This window comes from Ziziphus jujuba, chromosome 7 (genome assembly GCF_031755915.1).
Source record: "Ziziphus jujuba cultivar Dongzao chromosome 7, ASM3175591v1".
Taxonomy (NCBI): domain Eukaryota; kingdom Viridiplantae; phylum Streptophyta; class Magnoliopsida; order Rosales; family Rhamnaceae; genus Ziziphus; species Ziziphus jujuba.
The window spans coordinates 6774863-6781247 of NC_083385.1; the positions used below are offsets into that span (position 1 = coordinate 6774863).

The 6385-nt window shown below is 30.3% G+C and overlaps 1 pseudogene; it reads right to left on the reverse strand.

Annotated features, from left to right (window-relative positions):
• Positions 1–2572: 2572 nt before the first annotated feature.
• LOC125423724 (UPF0481 protein At3g47200-like) lies at positions 2573–4663 on the reverse strand (annotated as a pseudogene).
• Between the last annotated feature and the right edge of the window lie 1722 nt (positions 4664–6385).

The window sequence follows — 6385 nt, forward strand, 5'->3', positions numbered from 1 at the left end:
AATTTACTATTCATGTGGTGGTGGTGTACGTGGTTCTTTTTGTGGGTTGAAAGTAACCTCTCATTTTCATTCATCCAGTAACGAGATTTTTTTTTTTTTTTTCCAAATCTTTTACTACGTCCTATATTTAGCTACACCCATGATTACCAAAAGAATATTCCACCTCCATGAGGAATATTGACAATATTTGTGATTAACATAAAACAAAGTTGCTTGAAACTAGGTTCTTTAACATGACAATTTTAATTGTCTTTAAATATGATTGTATGATATGAAAAATAAGACGCTTCATTTATCCAAATGATGGGATTTTTCCAATCTCATTGCCATGTGGTGGATTTTAAAAATTGAGAATTCAATAAAGTGGATTTTAAGACAGAGAGTAGAAATTGTAAAGTTGTAAAATTCTAAAATTAAAAGATATTAAAATGTAATTATTTTTATATTTTATAATTTATTTTTTTCTATTTCGCTTTTATTTTTAAAATAATTAAAAATATTTAAATAATGTGTTTGAATGATGTTGACATTGACAAGATAAATAGAAATTCTCTTTATAAATCCTTTACAAAATGCTTAGGACGGATCTTAGGGACATCTCTTTGTTTATCCTTAAGACATGTATTATGAATATACAAGTCATCCTATAATTTTCTTTTTATTTAAGAAATTTTTAATTTATCCTTAGGGTCCACTTGATCATACATGCTCATTCTTAATTTTTTTGAAAAAAAGATTTAAACTAAAAATCTAGTAATAGAAAGTAAAGATATGGAAATAACCAATTAAACAACCATTGAAGCATTATGTGGGTTCTATTTAGATCAATTTGTCTCTAAAAATAAATTATAGGATATCTTTCAAAGAGTAATGTTATAGGCATTATTTACGCTATCAACACATATACATCGACTAAAAATACGGGGTATAACTTTCAAAATGATTATATAAGTTATATTTATAAAACCCGACTTCCAAAAGCAGACTTTTGTAAGACAGAAATAAAATAAGCAGCATCTGACGATGACGACAAAAGCAGTGTGACTCGTTATATACTTGGTGAACTCCCAAGACCCAAGCCCAGCAAGACACCTACACAAAATTGTGGGGTGGCTTATATTTTACATATTTATCCCTTCCAAACTCGATGACCGTAGCGGCAATGCGGAACGAAAAAACAATAGCTGGAGAGATAACATAACAAAATAAAATAAAATAAACCAAACTAATTTTTCTTATCGTTACGCCTATATTGTTACGCCTATATTTAGTCAAATTATTAGGCTGCATTAAAAAAATATAAATTAAAAAAATCCCGTGTACACACATTCTTGCACATATAATTACCATTCCATCCCTCTGTACCGATGTACTCTTCACAGTAAGTATCATCATAATCCAGACATTAAAATCCCAACCTAAGTCAAAAATATAAAACTTAAGAGAGATTATGATGCAAAGGCAGAAAAAAAGGAACTATCTGTTTCTGATAGCAGGCTGTGGAGTTAAGACCCAGCTTTAGGTAGGCCAAACTTATTTGTTGATTGACTGCTAACCCAGTAATATGCACACACATTAGGAATGCAGCATGCTAAATCTGTGAGTTCAACAAGAGAGTAAAAGACGTCACCAGCACCTTTCGTGCAGCACCAACTGGGGAACCTAGTTCCACTCTTTCCATGTTCCTTACTTTTGTGTGGAAAAATCTTCAATCCAAGTTCTGATTTTCTCATCAAACCTTTACTTTGAACTTGGGGCCAGTGCAAGTTGAAAATTATAAGGGGGACAATGCTATTCTTTATTGATAGGACCCAAAGGGGGAAAAATAATGTTCTTTCTCATTTATCCTACTCTGTTCGGTTGGCGAGGAAAAAAAAACAATGGAGTTGGGTAATTTCAAGATATTAAATCGGCAAATGTCAGTTAATTAGAAGACATATCCTTGATGCTTATAATGACTGAAATAACTAAGAACAATGGTACAAAAAGTGCCACAATACTTCCAAAGTACACATTTTTAATGGTTCACTACTCTGTTCTACCTGTAACAAAACGAACGAGGGAATTCTAATTCAAATCATTATCCTGAAAAATATAATAGCTTTTATGATGCCCGAAAGAATGAATAATGGGAATTTTAAATCTAATTGCATATGATATAAATCACCAAAAAAGAGTAAAGGTAACAATCCGGTAATCACGTTTGATTAACTCTAGATTCTAGACTTTACAGTGGTAAAATGTCAGGATGGAAAAAAAAAAATAAAAAAAGTAAAAAATAAAAAAATTCTTAAATCATGTAAAATTATATTCAGCCATTTTCTGTAAGTTTTTAGGAAAAATAGTTCGTACTTTAATTTTTTAACATATAGATGTCAGATCCCTTATTACTATAATTAATTTTTTTTAAAATTTATTTTCAATTTCACATGTGGGGCTCCTTCCTTTAACTTGAATAAAAATAAATTAAAAAATTTAAACCTTTTTTTTTTTTAACCCAAGTAAACGTTCAATCAACCTTCTTTTTTTTTTTCCATCTTTTTAGTAGATGAAAATTGAAAATCAAAAACAATTATTAGCAAAAATATGCTCATGCTCAGTTGTTTTATTTATTTATATATTTATTTGGGTTCAAGCCCATAAATAATGATAATTACAAGATCAACAAAACTAGACACCTACATCTGGATAAAATCAAAAACAAATTAAAAAAAGTCGACCTAGTAAGGAAGCACACTTGATACTTTATCTAGCTGGCTAATGGTCATATTTTCCCTCATACAAAGAAGAGATTCTTGATGGTAGAATAGGTAGAGAAGAGGGAGAATACAAGGAAAACAAGCCCAACAACAGTTCCACTGCCAGTCCAAATATCCTTGAAGTAAACCCTCTTGAGGGTTGACCTGGCAACGTTCAATCTTTTTTCGTGATGCTCGTTAAGTTTTTCACAGATTTTAGCATATAAGAAACGCGGTGTCACAATTTGGTCGCAGAGTTTGTTAACCAAGTCAGCCACGGCCTTGTTGGTGCCAAGCCAATTCTCAATGATTTTCTTGTCGACCAGCAAATCCACATCTTCAACGGTGTCGATGAGTTGATCCAGCAGAAAAATGTAATTGCAGACACGAGGCTCATTTGGATAGGAAAATTGCTCCAACGCCATGACGTTTCTGAAAATGCACTCGGTGTTGTCTTGGACCTTCAACTGGGGTATTTTCAATTCCAAACAATTAATCCAACAGCAACCATTCAACCAACAGCAACCGCGGCCTTTCCACCACTGACAGCCCTCATTATAATTCTCAACAGCGGGCCAAGTGTCTATGCTGGCCAAATATTTACCATCTTTAGGACACCGAAACATCACCCCTGCATTATTCAGTTGCTTTGCAGAGTAGAGACAGGGGGTCACATCTTTATCACTGTCGGGAAACCCGACTGTGTCATCGCAAATAAACTTTCTAACCAAATCGGTGAAATGTTTGATATGTTTCATTTTGTTCACCAATTGTTCCCTTTCCTCCTTGGAGTACTTGAAGAGATGTTTATTTTTGGAACTCTTCTTGGTGCAAGGTTTTCCAAACCTGTAATAATCAATGAAGAATTCACAGATAATTTCTATTAAGAAATCGAGGGGTTCACCGATGCATTAGAACAGTTGAGTGAGAACAATAAAGGGGATCTGATTTTCCAGCAATATCAAGTCCTGTTTTATAGCTGCCTCAACCCATGGACTTAATGTGTAGTCCCTCCGATAATTTTTGTTGTTTTCGTGGTTTTTAAAGAAGAGCTCAAGGATGAAGCAGGCATCTTGTAAGATCATGGGGATCAAGTCCATCGAGTACTCTTGCTTATTCTCAGGCTCAAAGCTCTCACCTCCATAGCTACGCTGGATTTCTTTCACAAGTTTGCACTCGTCTTTCTTGAATTCGTCCATCAATTCCTTCATCGTAATATGATTACGGAACCGTCCCAGGAAGTCGTTCATGTACTTGGCTTTATAATGTTCCATGGCCTTCAAGCTTGATTTGCCATGGTGAAAAGGCCCAATTGAAACTAGTTGGGGAGTGTAAGCTTCTTGATGTATCTCCCGCAGCTTATTGGGAACCTTGTAGATGATCCAATCACTCCTATCTTCCAATTTCTCTGAAATGTTGATTATGATCTGCTTATCAGGGAGGTCCTTTAAAACCTTCTCTTCTTCCATATTTCCCTTTCACCAGCTTTAACAAGTCCATAAATGACAAAACAAACAACATGAATTAATTAGGGGATAGTATATGCTAGATATATGAGGGTAGAACTTTATTTTATGGACCAACAAAAAAAAATAATTACAGTTATTATTTATTTATTTTCGTAAAGATGATCTATTGTTCATGATTCCTGAAAAGTGGAAGAATATAAGGTCGTGTTTAGTTGCAGGATTCATTAATAGAATGGAAAGGAAAAGAGAGTGGAATAAAAAAGAGGGTGGAATGGAATCAAATTTATAGTTAAACATTGAAATCCCCATCTGAATCGTTGATATTTGATAAATAAATAAATATATAAATCATTGATAGAAATAATTTTTTAAGACAAAAATACCTTTGATATCATATTACTTTATGTTTTTTTTTTAACTAAAAATCTTCTTCCATTACTTTCTTGACCTTTTTTTATACAATTTCTAAAAAAAAACATGAGTTTGTTTCCATTTTTTTCTTATGAATTTATTTACGTGCAAATTAAGAAAAATAAATGAAGATAAGAATCTGTGCCCACAAATTGCAGCGAGTCATGACCTGACCGGTGTGGTCACCGTCTTCACACGCCTAATGGATTTTTGCTTAATCTTCTCTCTTTTCTTTTATATATATTTTTTTAATTCTTGTTATATCCTTTGTCCTATATAAAATACGAAATAAATATATAACCACATCTATGAATATGTTCTACACTTTTTATTCCTTCGTCCGTATATATGAGCCAGCCATTTTGGTCGTTTAATTGTAAAAGACTGATCAGACCAGATTTTTGACTAAACCTTTGTGAATTCAATTAATTGATAAATCATCTCATAACATATGCAAAGGTTAGGTAAAGTTTAGATAAGAAGAAAAGTAAAATCCATTTTTTATCTATTTTACTTCAATTTAAAGCATTTTCAATGATAAAAATAAATTACTTTTAATGTGGTATAAAAATTAATATTGTGTAACTATATATGGCACAAATATATAGTCCAATATAAAAATTGATATCAATGGTAATATGTTCAAAAGTCATTATGATTTGAGTAGTTCGTGTTTTTAGTCATTTTATATAATAATAGCCATGTTTTTAGCTATTTTTTATAAAAAAATAAAAAAATAAAAAAAAATAAAAAATAAAAAAAAAACTAAGAACAAGTAATTGATTAATTGATAAAACATTTGTTTTTTCTTTTAGACTTATGGATTTTATATAAAATCTTTGTTGAAGTTTTTTACCATGACATCTATATCCATTGATATAGAATTTTAAGAACTTAAACAGAAAGAAAAGAAAAGAAAAAAAAAAAAGTCCTGTAACTGTACTTTTTATTGAAATTTCGATGTGGTCAACTATAAATTTTCTTTTACAAATATGTTGATAGAGTTAGAAGAACTTGAGAATCGCAATGATTTAAGACAAGTCTTCCAAAGATTGAAAATTCTTAAAATAAAAGAAAGAATGAAAAAAAATTAAAAAAAAAACTAAAGTAATAAATCTTGCTAGCTGCTGCTATACACAAAATTAATTAGATTATGTAAATAGAAAAAGAACTAGAATAATAAAAGAAAAGATAAATCTTGACAATTTATATAGTGGCATGCATGTTTTACTATGTTCTTAAAAGCTTAGATGAAGGAAGAATGTTAATCCTACAAAGTATCAAAATATATATATATATATAAACACTTTTATGCAAATGAAATAAATTATATATTTTAATTTTCTTAGGAATTAAATAACCAAAATAAAATAAAAATTAAAAAATACATTGTCATTTTTATTTTTACTAACTAATTAGCACTAAAAAAAGTATTTCCTAAAAAAATAACAATTAAATAACTATTATATTATTTCACTCAAAGAAAACAACTATTATATTACTATGAATTTGTAGTTAAGCATTACATTTATATAAAATAATTTAATTGGCGATAAATAACAGATAAACAATAAATATATATAAATATATATAAGTGGGAAAAAAAAAAGTACCAAAATCAGGAAGAGACATGAAAAAAAAAATTTAAAATTTGGATAACAACTAGGGTGGGGAGAAATGGAGGGACACATTTGTACATTTACACTCTAACAAGGACAGAAAGTAAAATATAAAAAAAAATAATAATAATAAATTGAGGAGGCATGT